This window comes from Phaseolus vulgaris, chromosome 11, assembly GCF_000499845.2.
Source record: "Phaseolus vulgaris cultivar G19833 chromosome 11, P. vulgaris v2.0, whole genome shotgun sequence".
Taxonomy (NCBI): Eukaryota; Viridiplantae; Streptophyta; class Magnoliopsida; order Fabales; family Fabaceae; genus Phaseolus; species Phaseolus vulgaris.
The window spans coordinates 32,284,248-32,309,065 of NC_023749.2; positions in this window are offsets into that span (position 1 = coordinate 32,284,248).

Below are 24,818 nucleotides of genomic sequence, written 5' to 3' on the forward strand. Positions count from 1 at the left end.
GCCTCACCTTGGAGTTGTGCCTTCGTTCCACCCTTCTCTTCACAGCTTCAGCACTGACTCTGGCTTCTTCTCGTACCTTGTCCAAAAGGTCTAAGTTCACCTTTCTCTCCTCGTTGGACTTCTCGGCCACGAAATTCAGAAATCTTGGTGAATTTTCTTGTATTTCCACAGGGATCATAGCGTCTGACCCATAGACCAAGCTGAAAGGTGTCTCATGGGTGCTAGATTGCGGAGTGGTGTGATAGGCCCACACGATCCTGGGAACTTCTTCCGCCCACGTTCCCTTGGCCTTTTCTAACCTTCTCTTCAGCCCTCTGAGCAGTACTCGGTTGGCCGACTCTACCTGCCCGTTCGTTTGAGGGTGTTCTACCGAGGCGAACACCTGCTGTATCCCCACCTCCTCGCACAGGTTCCTCAGTTGGTGACTCGTGAACTGGGTGCCATTGTCAAAAACCAAACGTTTGGGCACTCCGAAACGGCACACGACATTTTTCCACACAAACTGTTGAACCTTGTGAGCGGTGATCTGCGCGACCGGCTCTGCCTCCACCCACTTCGTGAAATATTCGATGGCGACGATCAGAAACTTCATCTGCCTGATCGCCAGGGGAAATGGTCCCAAGATGTCGATTCCCCAAGTGTGGAACGGCCAGGGGCTATGAATCGACCTCAGCTCTTCAGGGGGCGCCTTGTGCCAATCTGCGTGTTGCTGGCACTGCTTGCAATGCTGAGCATAGCCCACACAATCTTCCCTCAGCGTTGGCCAGTAGTACCCCGCGCGGAGAACTCTACCCGCCAAGGCGCGACCGCCGACGTGGCTCCCACATATTCCCTCGTGGAGCTCTGACATAATCCTCGTGCACTGCTCCCCGTGCACGCACACTAACACCGGATGGGTGAACCCGAACCTGAAGAGATCCCCATCGATGAGAGTGAATTTGCTCGAGCTTTTCTTTATCCTCTTTGCCTCCGTTGGCTCCAGCGGGAGCACCCCATCCGCCAAATACCGTTGGTACGGCGTTATCCACGTGTCAGCCCTTCCAGCGGCATCAACCTCCATCACCTCGTTGGATGTCATTGGTCGCGCTCTCTCTCTCGGCGCTGTCAAGGTTTCTTGAGTGAGAGACCGATGACTGATCGCTACACGCTCATACGACTTGCACACCTGCAGTACCTGGTTATCTGTTACGAACGTGCGAGGCACCTTCAACGTCTCCTGAATGACGGTCCTCTGCCTTCCCCCTTTGCCCGAGCTGGCTAGCTTGGCGAGCAAGTCGGCTCTGACATTTTGTTCTCGGCACGTGGATCAACTCAAACTCTGCAAAGGACACCTTCAAGGTGTGCACATACTCCAGGTATGCCGCCATCTGTGGGTCTTTGGCCTGGAACTCTCCCGTTACCTGCCCGGTGACCAATAGGGAATCGGTTTTGGCCATTAATCTTCTTGCTCCCATCTCTCTTGCCAACAACATACCGGCGATCAGGGCCTCGTACTCCGCCTGGTTGTTGCTGGCTTTGAAGGCGAAACGCAAAGACTGCTCGATCAACACTCCGTTTGGGCCTTCCAGGATAACCCCCGCGCCACTCCCCTGTTGGTTGGAGGATCCATCCACTGACAATTCCCATCGGAAAGCCGAGCCCTCGATGGCGCAACGCCCGACGACAACTCGACGACGAAGTCCGCAAAGACCTGCCCCTTGATCGGTCCTCGGGGCTCGTATCTGATATCGAACTCAGATAGCTTTACGACCCATTTCACCATTCTCCCGGCTACATCTGGCTTCTTCAGCACCTTCTGGATGGGGAGATCAGTCATCACTACAACCGTGAAGCTGTGGAAGTAGTGGCGTAGCCTCCTCGCCGAGAACACCACCGCCAAGGCTGCCTTCTCCAGGGCCTGATACCTTACTTCAGGACCTTGCAGCACCTTACTTACAAAATAAATAGGTCTCTGGTCCTGGTCTTGCTCTTGGACCAGAACTGAACTGACCGCCCTCTCCGTTACAGCAAAGTACAAACGAAGAGGGGCGCCCACCTGTGGCTTTTACAGCACTGGCGGGCTTGCCAAATATTCCTTAAGCTTAACGAATGCACAACATTGGAAGTAAGGATGGCCCTTCTCCCCTCCAGCGGACATGAATCGCGACAATGCTGCCAGCCGACCGGTGAGTTGTTGCACCTCCTTCACCGACGCTGGGCTCCTCATTGCCATGATCGCCGCACATTTCTCGGGATTCGCCTCGATCCCCCGCTCTGTTAAGAGGAATCTTAGAAACATCCCCGCTTCCACGCCAAAAATACATTTCTCTGGGTTGAGCTTCAACCCGTACTTGGCGATTGTTGTAAATAATTCCTCCAGATCAGTGACATGTTGCTCCTTCCCCCGTGAGGTCACCACCATGTCATCGACGTAAGCCTGGACGTTCCTCCCCAGCATCGGCGAGAGCACCCTATCCATCAACCTCTGATAGGTGGCTCCCGCATTCTTCAACCCGAACGACATTACCTTATAACAGTAACAAGACCGCTCGGTCATGAACGCGGTCTTGCACTCGTCCAACGGGTGCATCCTGATCTGGTTGTAGCCCGAAAATGCATCCAAGAAACTCATAAACTGGCATCCTGACGCGCTATCCACCAGGGCGTCAATGCTGGGCAGGGGATAGGAGTCCTTGGGGCATGCCTTGTTGAGGTCGGTGAAATCCACGCACATCCTCCACTTGCCGTTTGACTTCCTCACCAGCACCAGATTGGCCAGCCATTCTGGTATTGGATTTCTCTTATATGCCCCGCAACCAAGAATTTGCGGGTTTCCTCATGGATCACCTGCCTCCTTTCCTCATTGAACTTCCTCCTCCTTTGACGCACCGGTCGGACCTGAGGGTCCATCGCCAGGCGATGGCAGAGGAAGTCCGGGTCGATGCCTGGCATGTTTGAGGCTGACCATGCGAACGCATCCATGTTCTTCTCAATCACCCCGGAGATCTGCCGTCGCGCGTCCTCGCTTAGCGGTCTACCCAGCGTGAAATTTTTTCCCCCGATCTCCGTCTCCACCCACCCCTCAGTCGGGTGGGGTCTTCTTTCACTAGCGATGACCGCCCTCGCGATCCCAGACTCGCGAGGTGCGATCGCGCTTTCTACCTCAGCTTTATCTTGGGCATTTCCCGAGCCCCCGAGCACCGCTTCCTCCATCTCCACGTCGCCCTGCGTGCCCCTTACCAACGCTGCGACCTCCGCTCGCCTCTCGTCCACTCCCGACGGCGGCGTCGAGGTAACATGGCACACATTTCTCCGCTGCTTGAGGCTGTTCTCATAGCAGCGTCGGGCTTCCTTTTGGTCTGATTTAATGGTGATCACCACCCCCTCCATCGACGACAGCTTTAGCTTCATGTGCCTCGTCGATGGTACGACCCCCAACCTGTTGAGCGTCGGCCTTCCCAACAGTATGTTGTAAGCGGATGGAGCATTGACCACCAAGTACTTGATTTTCTCGGTGCGGGCCACGACACCATCCATGAAAGTAGTCCTTAGCTCTACGTAGCCTCGCACCTCCACTTGGTCCCCTGCGAAGCCATACAAGCACCCCGGGTACGGCTGCAGATGGTCAGGAGACAACTGCAGCTTGCTGAACGTCGGCCAGAACATTACGTCTGCCGAGCTTCCTTGGTCCACAAGGACCTTGCGCACCCTCCTCCCTGCCGTGACGAGGGAGATAACTATTGGATCGTTGTCATGGGGCACAACGTCCTGGAGATCTGCCTTGGTGAAAACAATGTCAACGTCAGGGGAGTGATCTTCCTCCACCGAGTCGACTGCCATCACCGACCGCACGTACTTCTTTCTCTGAGAGGCCGTACATCCTCCTCTAGAGAAACCTCCTGCGATCGTGTGCACCTCCCCGTGCACCAGCACTTCGTGCTGCAGATCCTCCGCTGGTGCCCCTAATGCTCGATCACCTTGCGTCTCCCGCAAGTAATTGTTCAGAAAGCCACTCTTCACCAGCTCCGCGAGTTGGTGCCCCAGTGCCAAGCACGTATGGAGTGGGTGGCCATAAGCCTGATGAAATTCACACCACACGTCCTTCTTCCGCCCCAGTACCTTGTCGGTCTTCTCCGGAGCTCGCAGCCTTGCTGCTATGGTTGGAATGGCGATCAGCTCCACCAATTCCACCACAAAATCAAACCTGGGGGGCGCGTTGCTCTCCCTCGTGCGCCCCCTGTTCTGGTCCTGGTCCCTCTGAGGCTCGTAAGGGCGAGGTTTCCCCTGAGCCTTATTCCCTTCTTTGGCCTCATGCACCCTCATCGGCTGCTGAGTCCTGCTCGGTCCTGCGCGCGACTTGGTAGGGATCGCGCTCTCCCTCTTCTCAGACACTGCTGTTTCTGTAGCGATATGCGCCACAACACGACGCCTAATCTCCGCGAAGGTGCTGGGGCGATTCCTGATTAAAGATTCACTGAAAGGGCCCGCCAGAACCCCTTTCTTGAACGCATGCACCAACATGTCCTCATACTTGCTGGGCAGCCTTACCACTTGAGCCCCAAAACGGCTGAGATAGTCCCGGAGGGACTCGCCTTGGCTCTGGTGGACGTCAAACAGGTCATACGACACCACTGGAGGTGCCCTGTTCACGATATACTGCTCCATGAATAGCTTCGAGAATTGTTGAAACGAAGTGATGTGGTCGTCTGATAGGCTCACGAACCACTCTAGCGCAATCCCGCTCAGAGTGCTCATGAACAATTTGCAGTATACTGCATCTGAGCCTCCAGAAAGCATCATCTGGGTGTGAAACGCCGTCAGGTGCGCTTCTGAATCCTCCACCCCTGTAAACGAAGCCTTCACCCCCACCAAGGCTGGTGGCACTACTGCACCCATGATCTCAGATGAGAAAGGCATGGGAAAGATCCTGGGGGGAGACGGGGGCGGCGCCACTCCTTCCTCCGCCACTCGCTCTTTCTGCGTCTGTAAAGTCATGTGCAATTCTTCGTTAACTCGATTTAATTCTTCATTCCTGCCCTGCGATGCAGCCAAGTCCGCTTGCATCTTTTCTTGCTCCACTCTTGATGCCGCCACATCATCTTGTAGCGCTCGCATTATCTCCAAGACTTGCGCCATTGTCACAGCTCCCTCTTCAGCTGATGGCGCGGGCGAAGTTTGCCTTGTCTTACTCATTCTTTCAACAAAGAATCTCAAGAACACACGTAATCTAACAACACAGTGGATGGGATCACAAATTCACACGGGCCCCACGGTGGGCGCCAAATGATCTTGCAGGTGACTTGATCGTTGAAGGTCTCACCACGTCAAATTCCGTCTTCTACAAGTACGTTCCAGCTAGCTCCGAGCGAACCTGCGAAAACACCACAAACGGCGCCTCTAGCGGCCGATTGCACTCCGATGCTCAAGTCAGTAAACAAGACCACCAAAGAACTGTGTACTCAGAATCTCGGTGAGACTCGTGCACTCTGTGATTCTCCCTTTCTCTCTCTCTCTCTGTGTAAAACTAGTCACTTGCCAGTATGAAAACGTACCTTCGCAATGAGCGTGGAACGCCTTTATATACCCTGCCGCGCGCCCAAGTTATTCGCGTACGAGTAACTTAGCGTGTTTCTTTCATTGGATGTCTCGTGCAGCCTCAGCGTGAGTACCAGGTGCGACTTGGACAAGCGCGCATACCAGGCATTACCTATCGCGTGAACGATCACCTCTGTTCTGTCCCATGCATGTTATGGGCTAAGAGAGGTTCAATCACCGACCGACTGCTAGCTCCCTTAGACCATTCTCATGCATGGTACCGTAGAATGCATAACCTCTCATATCTCTGATACTCCGCCACACGAGGCTCGCATGCAACGCTCTCACTGGGAATCCCCTCTCGTTCCTGGCTCAACTGCGTGTGACACGACGACCGATAAGCCTCGTGGCTCATCTGGACGACGATTGTGCATCCCCTCTGATCACCGATCTCCGCCTGACCACCGATCACCGCCTGATCACCCTCTTCAAGCCACATCAGCTTCCTTGACCCACATGTCCCGCTAAGAACCGCCCACGTGGTCATCAGTCGCTGACGTCACCCTAAACCGATGACCGACCGGATCAAATACAACTAGATATTTAGATTGAGAAGTGAAGTTCAGAGAAATCACTAGAGAAAGAAATTATCAATATAGTATAAATGTTGAGATTGAAATAACTTTGTGAATTTTCTTTGTTATTTTTATTTATAAATAACAATGTTTTATTCAAAATCTCTGTTCCTGTTTTGGCAAAACCAAGTCGATTCCTCGCGCAAGGTTATTTAAAGCAATTAGCCATTATTATGACTTATCTCTACATTAAGATGGATCAGTTTAACATAGTCTCAACTTCACGCTAGGAAGTTGCCTTATGGCCTCATCCATGACCTATGGACAATCAATGGTTATTCTTCACCATTAAGCCTTAAGAACACTACCAAACCCAAGGAATTTGAATATAGAAGAGAAACATGCATTCATAAACAACAATAATTCCAAAAATATCACAATCTCATTAAATCCCAATAAGTTAGATTTAGCAACTCATGATAAGATCTTACAGATAATGCCCAGGATGAAAAAATAAATTACAACAAATATGGATCCTTGAGTGTTGCTACCAACTTGGCTTCAAGGGTTCCTCCTTCAGAGATGAATCTTTACTTCTTTTGAGGCTTTGCCCTTCTTAGCCTAATAGATTATGAAGTTCATACTCTCTTAGCCAAAACCCGTAGAACCTTTATATCTAAACCTCTTATAGGATCTCACTTGATCCTTTTAAATCTCTTAAATTTCTCTTTGAGAACTCAAGTTATTTTACTTCTCACTACCTCTCAATGCTTAGAATGTTGCCCCAATGCCCTTATTTATAGATTTTTTGAATGTGATTAAAAATATTTCAAGGATATTCATTATTCGCTTAGTGTAGGCCAATCCGCTCAACAAATTGGCTTTCTTCATCCTTAAGTACTCTTTTTTGGCTTCAGTCCTCAATCCTTTGGCTTTTGGAGATTCGAAAGTCAGAGATTTGTCAGAGATTCACTCCAAATCCTATCAACCCTTGAGATTTCTTGATCATTCAACAAAATTGGCTTGACTTAGGCTTCAAACAAAATCTTTATATCTCGGTTGTTTAAGTTTAACATGTTTGTCAGTAGTATTCAAATTAATTAAGATTAAGACAAGAAATGTGGGATCGATAAAAGCTTCACTGAATTACTAGAATTGTTGCATTAAATGCTTCCAAAAGGTAATACATTGTTGACTCGTCATTTTGACGCAAGAAGATATTGTGTATGATGGGTATGGAATATCAGAAAATGCATACTTGTCTCAATGATGGTATATTGTATAGAAAAGAGTTTGAATCATTGCACAAGTGTCCAAGATGTGTGGTATCACAATACAAAATGAAGGATAATGATAGTGAGAAAGATTATGTGAGAAAAGGTCATCCTGCAAAAGTACTATGGTATCTTCCAATCATACCGCAATTTAAACTTTTGTCTACCAATGTTAATGATGCAAAAAAACTGACGTGGTATGCAATTGGAAAAAAAAATCTGATGGATTGTTACGACATGATGCCGATTCACCGCAACGGAAGAAAATCGATTCTTTGTATCTTGAGTTTGCGAGTGATCCAAGAAATCTTAGACTTGTTCTTGCAACAAATGATATGAATTCTTACGATAGTTTAAGTAGTAAACATAGTTCGTGACCTATTTTGTTCATTATTTATAATTTTTTGTATTGGTTGTGTATAAAGAGAAAGTATACGATTTTGTCTATGGTGATAACTGTTGAAGATGGTTGCTGCCCCTTCAAGATTATGTTTGATGAAGACTTATATGTAGTGTTTGATGAAGACTTGTATGTACTTTCCATGTATTTGTGCTTTGCTTTAAGTGTGTCTTAGTTAAGTGCTTAGAGGTTGTCTAAGAGTAGCTTTTTGCTGAGTATCTCACCTCATAACCATTGGCCATGTGTTAAGAACAAGCATGAGTTTTCTAAAACTGTTTTTCACATGTTTTACACAAAAACACGCTTTACTGCATAAAAATAAATCTGTTCTTTTCTAAATAAACAGATTCATTTTCTTCACTGATGCCTTGGCTAAAGTCTTATAAAAATTTTGATTTTGTGCATCAGGTATTTTGACTAAGTCTTCTTCTTTTCAAAACGACTGAGTTTCAAATAGTTAAACTTCCTCTGTTTTCGTTTTGAAAAATAAATCTGTTCATCTGTAAATGAATAGATTCTTTTTGCCTCTGGTGCCATGTCATGCTTAAACGTTTTTCAGTTTTATCTCAGCACCAGAATGGTTGACTAAGTCTCCTCACTTAACAGATTCTCTAACTGCTTTTGAAAATAAATCTGTTCATTTTATTTTCAATCTGTTCATTTTATAACAGCTTTAACTGTTTTTCAAAATTCTGTTATAAGCTGGCTTTCTATAAAATGCAAACTTGTTTCTGAGTTAAATAACGATTCAAACAGTTTATACATTTACAAAAAACAAGTTTTGACAGCAGAGAGTTAAGTGTTTTCAAGGATTAGCATTTGTTCTTCAAAGATTTCAAAAATCACAAAGTGCTTGTTCTTGGTTTGGTTCCAAAAGCTTGGTGTGAGGTGCAGCTACTGTTCTAGCAATCTTGCCTACTGGTTTAAGGCTGATCTTTGTTACCTCAATCAGGTGTAGTCGTTTCACTTCTTATTACTTGCAAAAGTTTGGTTGAATCCTCTTCTTGATAGGTGTTCTTGGAGAGTGGATGTGTGTGTATGAGTGCTGAAATAGGTTTTTTCAGCAATAGTACCTAAGTTCTTGTAGGTTTCAAGAACAGTGGGAAGTGTACTTGATTGTACTGTGTGTTAGTGAATTCCACCTGTTGTTGGTGAAGACTGGATGTAGCTCAGGTTGAGTGAACCAGTATAATTGCTTGTGTTCATTCTCTCTCTCTCTCTGCAATTTCGTTTCTGCATAATTGATAAAACAGCGAAGAAATAAATCTGTTCAATTGAAAATAAATCTGTTCTTTCTGGGCACAGTGCATACTGTTCTTGATTTCTGAAAAAGCTGTTTTAATCTGATAAGAACATATAAAATCTGCTAAAAGCCACTGGAACAGATTGATCGTGATAGGTTGCTCAAGAAAACTGTCAACGTCATTAATTGAACCTTAAACAATTGCTTAAAATTAAAGCTTGCTGTTCTGTGATTAAGTGTTCTTAATTTCTGGAAAATTGCTTAACATCAAGAAGAACATTCATAGTCTGTTAAAAGCCACTGAAACAGCTTGTTTGCAAAGATCACTCAATTAATTAGCATGCTACCAATTGAACCTTAATCACTTGCTTGAAATTGAAGCTTGCAGTTTTGTGTTTCACTGTTTTTCAAATCTGATATTTGTGTGTGTGCTGCTGAAAATTTTCACTGCATGATCTTGTGATTAATCTTGCTGAATTAAAAGCTTTTCAAACAAAAACAGTGCTGAAATAAATCTGTTCATTTTTACATAAATCGATTTATTTTCTGTAAAACTGGATTAAACACTGTTTCTGCGAAGAAGTTTTAAAAGGTCAATTCACCCCCCCTCTTGAACTTTGGCACTATTAAACCCAACAATTGGTATCAAGAGCTAGGACTTGTATTTTAATCAAGTTTGTTTGTAATAATGTCTGAGTTCAATGTGCTTTTTGCTGAAGGTTCTGCTGTTAATAGACCACCTATGTTTAATGGAATGAATTATGCATTTTGGAAAGTTAGAATGAGAATTTTTATGGAATCCATTGATGCATTAATTTGGGAAGCTGTGGTCAATGGACCTTATGTGCCAATGCAGGTTGTCAAGGATGAACAAGTTGAAAAGCCAAGATCAGAATGGAATGAGACCGAAAGGAGGAAGGCTCAACATGATCTTGTGGCCAAGAACATCATAACCTCTGCATTGACCATGGATGAGTTCTTCAGGATATCTCAATGTAAGTCAGCTAAGGAGATGTGGGAAGTCTTAGAAGTGACTCATGAAGGTACTGAAGATGTGAAAAGGTCAAGGAAACATGCACTCATCCAAGAATATGAGCTGTTCAGAATGCAACCCGAGGAGAGCATTGCTGATGTGCAGAAGAGATTCACCCACATTGTGAATCACCTCACTGGCTTGGGAAAAGAATTTGACAGAGAGGAGCTCAACACAAAGATATTGAAGTGTCTCGACAGAAGCTGGCAACCAAAGGTGACAGCTATCTCTGAAAGCCGTGACCTGTCAAAATTGGAAACTGCTGCACTGTTTGGAAAGCTGATGGAGCACGAGCTAGAGCTTAAAAGACTTAAAGAGCAGGAAACAACAGAGAGAAAACCCAAAGGTCTTGCACTGAAAGCAACTGAATTGGATGAGATCAAGGAAGAAAAAGAAGATGCTGAAGATGATGATACAATCAGCCTTCTTACAAAAAGATTCAGCAAATTCCTGAGGAAGAAAAGCAAAAACAGGAACCAGCAGAAAAGAAGGTATCCTAAACCCAATGATTCAAATTCCTCTAAATATACTTGCTTTGGATGTGGCAAAACAGGGCATATCAAAACAGATTGTCCAGACAATCAAACTAAGGACAAATCTGCCAGCAAGAAATTTGAAAGGAACAAAGGAAGAAGAGCCTACATCTCATGGGAGGAAAATGAAGTATCCTCAACTAGCAGCTCTTCAACAGAAGATGAGGAGAACAATCTGTGTTTCATGATGAAGGATGAGGAGTCAAGCTCTGAATCAGTAAGTAATTTTTCTGCTGATTCTGATAACTATGATGATTTGCTTGCTGCCTTCAAGGAAACACATGAGGAAGCCAATAGGCTAGCTGTAATATGCAATAAGCTGCAAAAGGTAAATAATGTGCTTGCACCTAAAGTAAAAACACTTGAGGAAGAATTGCATAAGGCCAAAACAGATTTGGTAAGCCTTGAACTGACTTGCTTGCATGCCTCTATTAAAAACTGTGAAAACTGCAAAAGATTGGAAAAACAAGTGGAATATTTGCTGAAAACTCTTTCCAATTTCACCAAGGGCAGAGAAAATCTTGAGTCTCTCCTTGGATCACAGAATGCTGTTTTCAATAAGAATGGACTTGGTTATACCCCTGGAAATACAACCAATGTCAAAAAGCTTTCAAGTTTTTTTGTTCCAGCAAAATCAGTTTTTTCAGCTTTTAACAGTGGCAAAAAGGCATCTCATGTAACCTGTTTTTACTGCATGAAATCTGGTCATACATCTAGGTCTTGCATTGCTAGAAGACATCTTGTGCCTAAGAACTTAGCTAAATGGCTACCAAAGAGAAGGTGTTAATCTGTGCTGGACCCTATACTGAAAAGGGTACCATTTGTATATTTTTTATTCTGTTTTGCAGATTGGAAGCAAGAAAAACCAGTGGTACTTGGACAGTGGCTGTTCCAAGCATATGACTGGAGATCTTACAAAGTTCACCAGCTTAAAGCTCAAAGCAGAAGGACATGTGACCTATGGTGATAATAACCGAGGGAGGATTTTGGGCAGAGGAACTGTTGGAACAGGGAATTCAACAACCATTGAGAATGTGCTGTATGTAGAAGGACTCAAGCATAGTCTTCTCAGCATAAGTCAGCTTTGTGACAAAGGATACAAAGTGAATTTTGAGTCAAGTGGCTGCACAATCTCAAGTAATTCATCTAGTAAGGCATTGTTTACTGGTAAGAGAGTGAATAACATTTACTTGTTGAATATCATGGAAACTAACTCTTCAAATGAGTGCTTGCTGTCTAGAAGTGATGAGTCTTGGTTGTGGCACAGGAGGTTAGCTCACATACACACAAATCACTTGAATAAATTGAAATCTAAAGATTTAGTTTCTGGTTTACCTAACATTAAATTTCAGGATAACAGGCTTTGTGGTGCTTGTGTGAAAGGTAAACAAATCAAATCCTCTTTCAAGTTAAAGGATATTGTCTCTACAAAAAATCCATTGGATGTGTTACATATGGACTTATTTGGTCCATCTAGAGTTGCTAGCTTGGCTGGAAATTTGTATGCTTTAGTTGTTGTGGATGATTACTCTAGATTTACATGGACTTTATTTCTTGCACATAAACATGATGCTTATTATGCTTTTAAGAGATTAGCAAAAATTCTGCAAAATGAAAATGGTTGCTGCATTAAATCAATTCGAAGTGATCATGGGGGAGAGTTTCAAAATGCTAAGTTTGAGAGGTTCTGTGAGAAGCATGGGATAGCCCATACCTTTTCAGCCCCTAGGACACCCCAACAAAATGGTGTAGTTGAAAGGAAAAATAGATCACTAGAGGAACTTGCTAGAACTATGTTAAATGAATCTAAGCTTCCTAAGTATTTTTGGGCTGATGCTGTTTATACTGCAGGTTATGTCTTAAATAGGACCTTAATAAGACCAATTCTTAAGAAAACTCCATATGAATTGTATAAGGGCAGAAAACCTAGTGTAAGCCACCTTAGAGTATTTGGGTGTAAATGCTTTGTATTGAATAATGGCAAAGAAAATCTTGGTAAGTTTGATGCTAAATCGGATGAAGGTGTGCACATTGGTTATGCTTTGAATGGTCATGCATATAGAGTCTTCAATAAAAGGCTGCTTATAGTAGAAGAATCAATGCATGTTGTTTTTGATGAAACTGATCATAGCCTATCTAAAACTGCTGATGAACCTGACAGTAATGAATTTAAATCTGTTTTAAATCAAAATGAATCGATTCATTTTGATACTGTTGATACACATACTGTACAAGAATCTACTGCAGCTGCAGGTTTGCCAAAAGAGTGGAAAACCCCAAGAGACTTAACCCTTGATAATGTCATTGGGAACATTGAGAAAGGAGTGTCAACTAGAAAATCCTTGAACAATTTCTGTGAAGCAATGGCTTTTGTATCTCAAGTTGAACCCAAGAATTTAAAGGAAGCTCTCAAGGACAGTAACTGGATTTTAGCTATGCAAGAGGAACTGAATCAGTTTGCTCTCAATGAGGTCTGGACTCTTGTTCCTAGAATACCTGAGATGAATGTTATTGGAACAAAATGGGTATTTAGAAACAAAATGGATGAGCATGGAGTGATCACCAGAAACAAGGCTAGGCTTGTAGCTAAAGGGTACAATCAAGAAGAAGGAATAGACTATGATGAGACATATGCACCAGTGGCTCGGTTAGAAGCTGTTAGACTGCTGCTTGCCTTTTCTTGCATCAAAGGGTTCAAGTTATTTCAAATGGACGTGAAGAGTGCCTTTCTAAATGGTTATATAAATGAAGAGGTATTTGTCTCACAACCACCAGGTTTTGAAGACCATCAACATCCAGAATATGTGTTCAAACTCCAAAAGGCTCTCTATGGACTCAAGCAAGCTCCTAGGCAATGGTATGAGAGGCTAAGTGATTTTCTCACCTCACAAGGCTATGACAGAGGCACATCAGATAAGACCTTGTTCATTAAGAAGAAAGGAGATGACTCAATTCTAGTCCAAGTATATGTGGATGACATCATTTTTGGTTCAAACAATGGAGAATTGTGTGAAGCTTTCGTGAAGGTCATGAAGAGTGAGTTTGAAATGTCAATGATGGGTGAGTTGAACTATTTTCTAGGCTTGCAGGTCAAACAACTCAAGGATGGCATTTTCCTAAGTCAAGCCAAGTATTGCAAGGATTTGCTGAAGAAATTTGAAATGGACAAGTGTAAACCAATCAGCACACCCTTCTCAACAAGCTGTCATTTGGATCATGATGAAGCTGGAATTTCTGTTGATGAAACCAAATACAGAGGACTCATAGGATCACTGTTGTATCTTACTGCCAGCAGGCCAGATATAATGTTTGCAGTGTGCATGTGTGCAAGGTTTCAGTCTGCTCCTAAAGAATCACACTACAATGCTGTCAAAAGGATTTTGAAGTATTTGCAAGGAACTAAAGAAGTTGGCTTGTGGTATCCAGGTAATATTTCATTAAGCTTAACTGGTTATTCTGATTCAGATTTTGCAGGTTGCAAAATTGATAGGAAGAGCACAAGTGGAACCTGTCATTTGCTTGGATCAAGCTTGATCTCATGGCAATGCAAAAAACAGGCTTGTGTAGCTCTTTCCACTGCTGAAGCAGAATACATTGCAGCAGGGAGTTTCTGTGCTCAAACTATATGGCTAAGACAACAATTGAATGATTTTGGTATCTTACTTAACCATATACCTCTGCTGTGTGATAATACAAGTGCAATCAACTTAACCAAAAATCCTGTCATGCATTCAAGAACCAAACACATTGAAATAAGGCATCATTTTCTAAGAGAACACATATCTAATGGAACATGTGATATTAAGTTCATTGGTACTGATTTACAACTTGCTGATTTGTTCACAAAACCATTAGCCAAAGATAGGTTTAATTTTCTGCTTAATGAATTGGGTATTTTAAATGTCAATTGTACCTAGCAGTGAAAAATTAAATCTGTTTATTCGCAATTAAATGTGTTTATTTTCTGCACTGATACGCATTGATGACTAGGAGAGAGAAATTCTGATCTTTGACTGCTTTACTGACTTAGTGGGCATTAACCTCTGTACCTTTGACGGTTTTGGTCATGGTTATGTAACCGATTTGATGGTTTGGGTGCTCAATAAGAATTTGAGTGTATGCATCGTGACCCTAAAGATTTGGTGCTTATTTTCAAAGATACTCTGCACAAAATTCAGAAGCATAAAATCTTCATGCATATCTTCTCATAACTGCCATATCAATCCATTTATTCTGCTATAAATCTGTGTGAATACTTGCTACCCACATTGGCCATTCTCTTTCTATTCTCACCATTTGAAATCAAGAAAAGAATTCAGGTTACCATGGCTTCGTCTTCAAGACAAAAACATAAAGGCAAGGGAAAGCAAACCACTTCTCAAGGTGTGTTAGAAGGATGGTTCGCTGGAAATGAAGAAGGCATCAATGCCTACATTCATGAAACAAGCAGGAAGCAGATCAACATACCCAAGGTGCTGGATTTCAACTGGCTGAAATCTGAAAAACTGGTAGAAACAAGGGCTGTGTTGAAGCACCAGAAACTGAAAAAGATGCTGGAATTAACGGGTAATGTCTATCCTGACTTGGTTAAGGTGTTTTATACTAACCTCACATTGGATGGGAAGAATGTTGTCTCTTATGTGAAAGGGACAAAGATGAAGATCACAAGTGAGGTGTGGAATTCTGTGGCTGGAATAAAATATGCTGGACTGAAAGTAGGGAAAGGGAACACCAGTGGAATTTCAGAATTCAACAAGCTGCAATATTACAAAAGTTGCATGAGGAATCCTACAGAAAGCATAAACAGATTCCATGCAGGGCATTTGAACCTCACTCCACGTCTAGTTGCATACATCATAGCTTGGCAACTGATTCCAAGAGGAACAAACCATGCTGTCCTACATGAAGAGGATCTCATTCTCCTATATTGCATCATGAACCAGATTAAGGTAAACTGGGTGTTCATTGTCAACGAACACATGCTCAAGTCAAAAAGGTTGGCTGATTACAGATTTCCCTATGCTATTCTTGTTTCCAAATTAATTGATTACTTTGGTATTGATGTTACAAATGAGAGAAATGACCCTATCAAAGCTGTAAGTGAGATTGATACTTCAACTCTCACCAAAATGGGTTTCCACAAGATTGAAAACAAGTGGGTGGTCCTCAAGGAGAAGGACACTCCAGCAGAACATGAAGATGAGGATGAAGCTATTCCTATGGATGATGACTCACCTGCTGCCCAATCTGAACATGAGGAAGTTGCTGCAAATGCCATAGTTGCCTATCAAAGTCCAGAATACCGTGGAGAACCAATGTCTATGTTTGAGAGGCAAGTGCTGTACCGTCTTGATGTCATGTCTGCAGAACAAAGGGCACACTTTGAGGCTACTCATGCAAGGTTCCAACACCTTGATAATCAGATTGAAGGAGTTCAGGCACAACTTGCAGAGCTTTACTACAAGGATTAGTAGTTTTCTGTTTTTAATGCTTTCATTATCAGTTTTCAAGTTTCTGTAATGTTGAACAATTTGGTTTTTTGTTTCTGAACTATTATGATTGTGGTTTCTGCTTTATATCCCTGTATTCCCTATGCTTATATGCTGTTTGATGAATCCAAAGGGGGAGAAAAATAGCTCACCATGCTAGGTGATGCTAGCTGTAACAGGGAGTTAATTCTGCACCTTTAAATCAATTCATATGCTATGCAATACTGCTGTTTTTTCTGGTTTAAAATCTGGTGCAGTGCAGGTGCTATTTTGGTTTAAAATCTGGTGCAGTACAAGTGCTTAAAGCAACAATGCTATGAGGTTAGCTATGGGGATTTGTCTCCATCAAACAGGGGGAGATTGTTGAAGATGGTTGCTGCCCCTTCAAGATTATGTTTGATGAAGACTTATATGTAGTGTTTGATGAAGACTTGTATGTACTTTCCATGTATTTGTGCTTTGCTTTAAGTGTGTCTTAGTTAAGTGCTTAGAGGTTGTCTAAGAGTAGCTTTTTGCTGAGTATCTCACCTCATAACCACTGGCCATGTGTTAAGAACAAGCATGAGTTTTCTAAAACTGTTTTTCACATGTTTTACACAAAAACACGCTTTACTGCATAAAAATAAATCTGTTCTTTTCTAAATAAACAGATTCATTTTCTTCACTGATGCCTTGGCTAAAGTCTTATAAAAATTTTGATTTTGTGCATCAGGTATTTTGACTAAGTCTTCTTCTTTTCAAAACGACTGAGTTTCAAATAGTTAAACTTCCTCTGTTTTCGTTTTGAAAAATAAATCTGTTCATCTGTAAATGAATAGATTCTTTTTGCCTCTGGTGCCATGTCATGCTTAAACGTTTTTCAGTTTTATCTCAGCACCAGAATGGTTGACTAAGTCTCCTCACTTAACAGATTCTCTAACTGCTTTTGAAAATAAATCTGTTCATTTTATTTTCAATCTGTTCATTTTATAACAGCTTTAACTGTTTTTCAAAATTCTGTTATAAGCTGGCTTTCTATAAAATGCAAACTTGTTTCTGAGTTAAATAACGATTCAAACAGTTTATACATTTACAAAAAACAAGTTTTGACAGCAGAGAGTTAAGTGTTTTCAAGGATTAGCATTTGTTCTTCAAAGATTTCAAAAATCACAAAGTGCTTGTTCTTGGTTTGGTTCCAAAAGCTTGGTGTGAGGTGCAGCTACTGTTCTAGCAATCTTGCCTACTGGTTTAAGGCTGATCTTTGTTACCTCAATCAGGTGTAGTCGTTTCACTTCTTATTACTTGCAAAAGTTTGGTTGAATCCTCTTCTTGATAGGTGTTCTTGGAGAGTGGATGTGTGTGTATGAGTGCTGAAATAGGTTTTTTCAGCAATAGTACCTAAGTTCTTGTAGGTTTCAAGAACAGTGGGAAGTGTACTTGATTGTACTGTGTGTTAGTGAATTCCACCTGTTGTTGGTGAAGACTGGATGTAGCTCAGGTTGAGTGAACCAGTATAATTGCTTGTGTTCATTCTCTCTCTCTCTCTGCAATTTCGTTTCTGCATAATTGATAAAACAGCGAAGAAATAAATCTGTTCAATTGAAAATAAATCTGTTCTTTCTGGGCACAGTGCATACTGTTCTTGATTTCTGAAAAAGCTGTTTTAATCTGATAAGAACATATAAAATCTGCTAAAAGCCACTGGAACAGATTGATCGTGATAGGTTGCTCAAGAAAACTGTCAACGTCATTAATTGAACCTTAAACAATTGCTTAAAATTAAAGCTTGCTGTTCTGTGATTAAGTGTTCTTAATTTCTGGAAAATTGCTTAACATCAAGAAGAACATTCATAGTCTGTTAAAAGCCACTGAAACAGCTTGTTTGCAAAGATCACTCAATTAATTAGCATGCTACCAATTGAACCTTAATCACTTGCTTGAAATTGAAGCTTGCAGTTTTGTGTTTCACTGTTTTTCAAATCTGATATTTGTGTGTGTGCTGCTGAAAATTTTCACTGCATGATCTTGTGATTAATCTTGCTGAATTAAAAGCTTTTCAAACAAAAACAGTGCTGAAATAAATCTGTTCATTTTTACATAAATCGATTTATTTTCTGTAAAACTGGATTAAACACTGTTTCTGCGAAGAAGTTTTAAAAGGTCAATTCACCCCCCCTCTTGAACTTTGGCACTATTAAACCCAACAATAACAAGACCAAGACAACCTCGAAATGATATAGATGTTTACTTAAGTTTGTTGATAGAAGACTTGAGGTTGTTATGGGATCAAGGAGTTGAAGTACTTGATGGATATGAGAAGGTCAAATTCAATTTGTGTGCACTGTTATATTGCACCATTAATGATTTTCCAGTATATGGGAATTTGAGTGGTTATAGTATTAAAGAACAAAACGCTTGCCCGATATATGAAGAGAACACAATTTACCATAAACCGAAACATGGGAGGAAAACTTCTTACATTGGGCATCAAAGGTTTGTGAAACATAATCACCCTTATCGTAGGTTAAAGAAAGCTTTTAATGTATCTCAAGAGGACAACATTTCACCTCCACCCTTAATTGGTGAGTAAGTGTCCAACTGAGTCTACTATGTCAATGTGTCTTTGAAAAAAACACAAAACAAAAACATTGTGAAAAACATTTGGAAGAAAAAATCAATATTATTTGAACTTATATATTGGTCAAAGTTAGATGTTAGACATTGCATAAATGTAATGCATGTGGAGTTTTTTTTTTATGTGATAGTATAATTGGCACGTTGTTAAACATTAAAGGTAAGACGAAGGATTATATAAATTCTTTTAAAGATCTAGTTGAGATGGGTGTTCGCTTGGAGTTGAAACCACAAATGGTAATGAAAATATTTGCCTCCAACACGTCATACTTTGTCAAAAGTTGAAAAGTTAAGTTTTTGCAAGTGCCTACGGGGAATTAAAATACCACAAGGATATTTTTCAATGTCAATGCAAGATTTGAAACTTATGGGCTTAAAATCTCATGATGGTCAAGTTCTCATGCAAGACCTTCTCCAAGTTTATATTCGTGAGATTTTACCAAAAAATGTTAGACAAGTGATCACTCGTCTATACATATTCTTCAATGCTATTTGTAGAAAATTCATTGATCCTAATAGCTTGAATGAATTAGAAAATGAAGCTATCATCATCTTGTGTCAGCTAGAGATGTATTTTTCTCCTTCCTTTTTTGACATCATGGTCCATCTTATTGTTCATTTAGTGAGGAAAATTAGAATATGCGGTCCTGTGTGTTAGAATATATGACCTTAAACAAGAGGGGGGTGAATTGTTTATTGTTGAATCAAGTGTGTTCAAGCTTTGAAGAATCCAAATCCTTTGAGTTTGATAGAAGGCTGGATGTGCTTGTTGTTGTTGAGGTGTTTTAAAATAGGATTTGGGGTAGATTATTTGTGTTAATCCACTCTTGATTGAATCCAAAGCTTAAGCATTCTCAAACCTTTTTAATTGAAAGTGTTTTTCAAACTAAGTGAAAAACAATCTGTTGTTTTGTCGAAACAACCGATTATTTTATACTTAGGTGTTTTGAGAAAGGTTGAAAACTGTTTTTGATGGTTGACTTGCTGTTAAACCAAAACAACTGATTGATTCAAGCATTCAACCGATTGTTTGTTTTGGAACCATAACAGAAAATTGTTTTGTGCTTTGACTGAGCTTTAAATGATTTTATAACTGAATGCGCTCTAGTTTTAAATGCTTTGACCAGTCTTTAAAAGCAATAAAGAGTTTGTTCAGATTATGTAACAAACAAGAACTAAGATTTAATCATAGAAAAACAAATTTGAGTTTTTCACAGATTTTGCTTTTGAAGAGTTAAAAGTTTTGCTTTGAGATTTCTTTGATCAAGAGAGAGTGGAATAGGATTTTCATCTTACATTGATTTCAGATCATTCTGTACCAAGTGTAATCCTTATGTACTTTGTGTAAACTCTGTTGTATAAGGCTGAGAAGTGTTGTGTGCTCTTGAGGTTGTCAAGATCAACATTCTTGGTGGTGTATGTGCTGAGCCAAAGGAAGTGTGTGTCTTAAGGGGATCAAGGTCACTTCTTTGGTGGTGTGTAAGTAATCTAGGTTTTATTGCTTAGTGGATTCCCCAGTGGTTTCTGGGAAGACTGGATGTAGCTCTTGGTTTAAGAGTGAACCAGTATAAACTGTGTGTGCAATCTCTCTATCCCTTGAACTCTTTAATTTCAATTTATATTGTTAACTGGTATAAACAACCGATTGTTTCTGCGAAACAACCGATTGTTTATCTGGTGCTGTTCTAAATTGCTTTGTGTTTTGGCAAACTGAATTCTGAATCAAGTTTTCTCGAAGGAATTTCATTGTAGACTAAAAGGTTTGCGAAAACCCTCTTTAAACCATTCACCCCCCCCCCCCCTCTAGTTTAAATCCATACATTTTAACAATTGGTACTTGAAAGATACTCAAGTTTGATCTGAAAATCTTTTTCAATGGCTGGAAAACTATCTTTCGAGGAAGGTGCTTCAATCTACAAACCACCTTTATTCTATGGTTTTGAGTTATAAGTATTGGGAGGCTAGAATGAAAATCTTCGTTGAATCTATTGATCAAGGAATTTGGGATTCAATCGAAAATGGCCCTTTCATTCCAAAGCTTAAAAGGAATGGATCTTTTATTACAAAACCTTGGTCCCAATGGACCAATGAAGAATGTAAGATCGCCAAGCTTGATTGTACTGCTCAAAACATAATAGCTTCTACACTGGATACTAATGAGTTTTTCAGGATATCTAAATGCAAATCTGCCAAAGAGATGTGGGACACACTCAAAGCTACTCATGGGAACATCAATGAATCAAAGGAAGTAAGAACAAGAAGCCAAGCACAAAGGAAAAGGAGGCAAAACTGAAAAAGCCTCAACCTCTGCTTCATGGCCAAAAAGGAAGATGATTAAAGTAGTGTAAGTTCCTCTAACTCCTCAAATTCTGAAAATTACAGTCAATTGCTTTAAGCTTTTCAAGAAACACATGAAGAAGCTAACCGATTGGCCCTCTTGAACAACCGGTTAAAGGGAATGAATAGCTGTCTTGAAAACAGAGTAAAAACACTGGAAGAAGAGTTGGAAAATTCAAAAACAGATTTTGAAAACCTTGAAATTGTTTACAAAAACTCTTCTTGAAAGTGTGATACTCTTATTTGTGAAAATTGCGAAAATATTGAAAAGAAAGTTCATTATCTTGTTAAAACTGTGGATAAGATTTCAAAAGGTCAATCCAACTTTGAGAATGTCTTGGCATCTCAAGTGTTTTTGGAAAAACAGGATTGGGTTTTAACCCACAGAACAAGCAAGATAGATTTTCAAAGTCATTTTCGAAACTGCCAGAAAAACAACCGATTGACCTGTCGAAACAACCGGTTGTTACATGCTACTATTGCATGAAAAGAGGTCATTCTGTTAGATTCTGTAAAATCAGAAAATATGTTGTTCCTAGATGCTTTATGAAGTGGATTCCCAAATGTTGTAAAGGTTCAAATGATGAATGTAAACCAAATGGACCCACATTCATAAGGGGACCAAATCTTTGTACTTGAAAATCTTCTTTGTAGGAAACCTTGAAGGAGAGCATGCAGCAATGGTACCTGGACAGTGGGTGCTCAAAGCACATGACTGAGGACAAATCAAAGTTTTTAAGCATCTCCTTTAAGCAAGAAGGGCACGTTACCTATGAGGACAACAACAAGGGGAGGATTCTAGGAAGAGGTACATAGGAGACAAAGATATCTTGGTCATCCATGATGTTCTCTATGTAGAAGGTTTAAAGCACAATCTATTGAGCATTAGTCAATTGTGTGACAAAGGATATCAAGTTATCTTCAAAACAAACTCCTGTGAAATCTGTCTTCCCAACACAAAAGAGGTTCACTTGGACTCTCTTCTTGGAATAAAAAAGTGATGCCTTCTCTGCATTCAAGAAGCTTGCTAGAAGATTGTAAAATACAAAGAACAGCAACATAGGCTCAATAAGAAGTGATCATGGAGGTGAATTCCAAAATGAAAAGTTCAGCAAGTTTTGTGAAAAGATGGGAATTCTGCACAATTTTTCAGCTCCAAAAACTCAATAACAGAATGGTGTAGTGAAAAGGAAGAACAGATCCCTTAAAGAATTAGCTAGAACAATGTTAAGTGAATCTTCTCTTCCTAAGTATTTTTGGGCTGATGCAGTTAGCACCTCTTGCTATGTGATGAATAGAGTGCTAATAAGGCCAATCTTGAAGAAGACTCCTTATGAACTCTTCAATGGAAGGAAACATAACATCAATCACCTTAGAGTTTTCGGTTGCAGTTGTTTTGTTCTCAACAATGGAAAGGAAAACCTAGGGAAATTTGATGAAAAAGTTGATCATGGTATCTTCATTGGCTATTCTCTAAATAGTCATGCATACATAATCTACAACAAGAGGCTAATGAGTGTAGAAGAGTCTGTTCATGTTGTCTTTGATGAAGTGGATCGCAAAAGCATTCAAATCTCGAAGAACAGTGCTGAAGAGGATGAGCAGAACATTAGTTTGGAGAAGCTGAACATCTGTGCAGAAAAACAACCGGTTGATTGCTCGAAACAACTGATTAAAATTCTGCAGCAGAGTGAGTTGCCCAAAGAATGGAGGATTCCTAGAGATCTGTCAGTGGAGAACATCATTGGGCAGATAAAGGAAGGTGTCTCTACACGTAGCTCTATCTCACAATTCTGCAGGCACACTGCTTTTGTCTCTCAAATTGAACCAAAGTCAATTGATGAAGCTCTCAAGGATGAAAAATGGGTTGAAGTTATGCATGAAGAGCTGAATCAGTTTGCAAGGAATGAGGTATGGTTTCTTGTCCCTAAAATAGCTGAGATGAACATCATTGGTTCGAAGTGGGTCTTCAGAAACAAACTTGATGAGGATGGTGTGATCACAAGGAACAAAGCAAGGCTAGTTGCCAAAGGCTACAATCAAGAGAAGGGAATTGATTATGGTGAAACCTTTGCTCCTGTTGCAAGATTGAAGGCTGTGAGGTTGTTGCTGGCTTTTGCATGTATGAGTGGATTTGAACTCTTTCAAATGGATGTCAATGGTGCTTTTTTAAATGGCTACATCAATGAGGAAGTGTATGTGGATCAACCACCGGGCTTTGAAAATCATCAATATCCTAATCATGTCTTCAAGCTGAAAAAGGCTTTGTATGGGCTGAAGCAAGCTCCAAGGCTATGAAAGGCTTAGCAACTTCCTTTTGTCTCATGGCTATGAAAGGGGAATGATTGACAAGACTCTCTTCATCAAAAAGTCAAATTCTGAAATTATACTTGTGCAAATCTATGTTGATGACATCATCTTTGGTGCTACACAAGATAGTTTGTGTGAAGAATTTGTGGCTGCTATGAAAGGTGAGTTTGAAATGTCTATGATGGGAGAACTGTCTTTCTTTCTTGGATTGCAGGTTAAGCAAACAAAGGATGGAATCTTTCTATGCGAATCAAAGTATTGTAAAGAGATTCTCAAGAAATTTGAAATGGAGTGTTGCAAGGAAGCAAGCACACCTATGCCATTAAGCTACTACATGGATGCAGATGTTGCTAGAAAAGGGGTAGATCAAACAAAATACACAGGTTTGATTTGCTTCTTGCTCTATCTAATAACAAGTAGACCGGACATAATGTTTGCGGTATGTCTTTGTGCAAGATATCAAGCAAATCCAAAGGAATCCCACTTCAAAGCTGCAAAGAGAATTTTGAAATATCTCAAAGGAACATCAATTGTTGGGTTATGGTATCCTTCTCACTCTCCCATTCATTTAATTGGCTATTCAGATTCTGATTTTGCAGGATGCAAGCTAAATAGGAAAAACACAAGTGGCACTTACCACCTTCTTGGTTCAAGCCTCATCTCATGGCATAGCAAGAAGCAAGCTTGTGTGACTCTCTCTATTGTTGAGGCTGAGTACATAGTTGCTGGAAGTTGTTGTGCACAAATCCTCTAGCTCAACCAGCAACTTGCAGACTTTGGATTGCAAATCAGCAAGGTCCCTTTGATGTGTGACAATACAAGTGCTATCAATCTTACCAAAAATCAGATTCAGCACTCAAGAACTAAGCATATTGAGATACGCCATCATTTCATCAGGGATCATGTGAGCAATGGGGATTGTGAAGTGAAGTTTATTGAGACAAAACTACAACTAGAAGATATATTCACAAAACCACTACCAAAAGAGAGGTTCTTCTTTTTGAGAAATGAGTTAGGCATCCTTGACCTTCAAGATCTTTCCTAAATCTGTTTTATACCTGTTATAGTCTATTTGTGAAGACAAATAGGGGGAGAATTGATTGGTTCTTGTGCATCTTTCTCTGGAATTGTTTAAAACTGTTGAAATCTCTAATATCATAATTGTTTCTACTTCTGCTGATAGAAACAACCGATTGTTTGTCTGGAACATTGTTTTCAACTTGTGAAAAACTAACATGTTGTTGTAGGAAACACTGGATTGTATATATGTTGTTTTTACAGGAACTGCTTCAGATTCAATCAAATCCAACACAAGCAACTAGGGATTTGTCTTCATCAAATAGGGGGAGATTGTTGAATCAAGTGTGTTCAAGCTTTGAAGAATCCAAAAACTTTGAGTTTGATAGAAGGCTGGATGTGCTTGTTGTTGCTGAGGTGTTTTAGAATAGGATCTGGGGTAGATTATTTGTGTTAATCCACTCTTGATTGAATCCAAAG